Source organism: Phaenicophaeus curvirostris, chromosome 18, assembly GCF_032191515.1.
Source record: "Phaenicophaeus curvirostris isolate KB17595 chromosome 18, BPBGC_Pcur_1.0, whole genome shotgun sequence".
In the NCBI taxonomy this organism is placed as follows: Eukaryota; Metazoa; Chordata; class Aves; order Cuculiformes; family Cuculidae; genus Phaenicophaeus; species Phaenicophaeus curvirostris.
This window is the reverse complement of record NC_091409.1, coordinates 10,235,509-10,237,045: the sequence shown is the minus strand read 5'-3', so window position 1 is coordinate 10,237,045 and position 1,537 is coordinate 10,235,509. Positions and strand designations below refer to the sequence as shown.

The window sequence follows — 1,537 nt, the reverse complement described above, 5'->3', positions numbered from 1 at the left end:
AGCAGCGTGCCTGCCCAGGAGAAAGCAGCCCCACCACCTCCAGCTTGGGGAATGATGCCCTAGACCATCTCCCCTTGGGTTGTCCCTCAGCCCAAGCTGTGGCTGTAGGAGACAGTTGTGCAATGGAATAACTGCTTTTTGAGCAACTGAACGATCCCGTTTGTATCTTATGCAAAAAGCTTCCGGAAAACACAACGCAACAGCAGAGGAAAAAGGTACAAACATTAGCACATGCCCAGCCTAGGTCCCCACCCCCATCCTCCCCAAGAGTTCAGATGCCAGCAACTCCCCAGCTCACCATACCTGCACCTCTCAGAGACACATCAGCATGAAGTCAGCAGCTGCACTTCTCCTGGTGGGAATGTTCATCTTCTGGATGGAGCTGCCAACAGGTACGAGATGTCCTGGGATAAGCTACAGAGAGGAAAAGCACAAAAGCAGGGAAAGAGCTGCGTTTGGATTGGGGGAACTCTGGCATGAGAGGGGAAAGGGAAGGGGCATTTGCTGTGGGGGGAGCTCCCCAGGGCCCCTCAGCTGCCAGCAGCCTGGAGCAAACAGCTCCCTCCTCTTGCAGGCAGCACCTGGTCCTGCCCACGCATCCACTTCACCTGTGCGATACCCAATCCTCCTAACGCCTGTGACTTCAGACGACCCTGTCCACCACACCAGAAGTGCTGCCCATCCTCCTGCGGGCTGAGATGCCTCTCACGCCCAGAGTTCCTCCCTGACTCCCACGGTAGGGTCTGGGGAGCCCCTCCTGCACCCACCTCCTTCTGTGACAGATTGGGGGAGAGACAGTGACAGTGACTCTGGGCAGGGAGCTGTGTCCAGCTTCCAGCCTCCCACTGTCAGGCTGGAGTAATTGATGGCCAGGCAGGTGGGCTGCAGTTATGCTGAGCACCAGACCCAAACTGTTGCTTTTTCTCCCTTTCCTCAGTGTGAGCTCCCACACCTCTGCCAAGTCTTGTCCTGCCCAGTGCCGGCTCCCAGGATGATGGGAACAGCCACTAACCCACACTCAGCTAACACCTTGGCTCCAGGACCACCCTGATGACAGCTGCTGCAGCGTTACCTGTGTATCCTCTCCTTTTGCTTCCCCACTGCAAATAAAAGAGCTTGTCCCAGGGATGCTCATGATATGCTTCGCTTTTCCCCACCTCCTCCTGCCTCTCTCCAGGCTCATCCTGGCACATGCTGCCACTACTGCTTTCACCCCTAAATTTCTGTCTGGGGAAGAAGATGAAGCCCATCCATCTGCACAGCCAGAGTGTGGTTAGGGGCTGGCTTGGGGAGGTAAAACCCATCCAGAGGCATACAAATCCCAGGAGGAGAGGGCAATGGGAAAGGGCTGGAGCAAAGCATGATAGGGTGCTTTAGGGGATGCTCCTGGCAGGCTGTGAGGAGCCCTGCAGAGCAGGGTGTCCTCCCAGGAACTCCCCGAGGAAGGCAGAGCCGTGGGAAGGTGTCATGTTTTAGCCTCAGCCCAGCTGGATTGGCAGCTAAATGCAAGCAGTCCTGCCCTTCTTCCTCACCCCAG

The 1,537-nt window shown here is 56.7% G+C and overlaps 1 long non-coding RNA gene across 1 annotated transcript; it reads left to right on the top strand.

Annotated features, from left to right (window-relative positions):
- Positions 1-257: 257 nt before the first annotated feature.
- Positions 258-1,126, top strand: LOC138728536 (uncharacterized). The gene is made up of 3 exons (XR_011338718.1): positions 258-392; positions 575-736; positions 938-1,126. It is a non-coding gene; the product is annotated as an uncharacterized lncRNA (long non-coding RNA).
- The last annotated feature ends 411 nt before the right edge of the window (positions 1,127-1,537 follow it).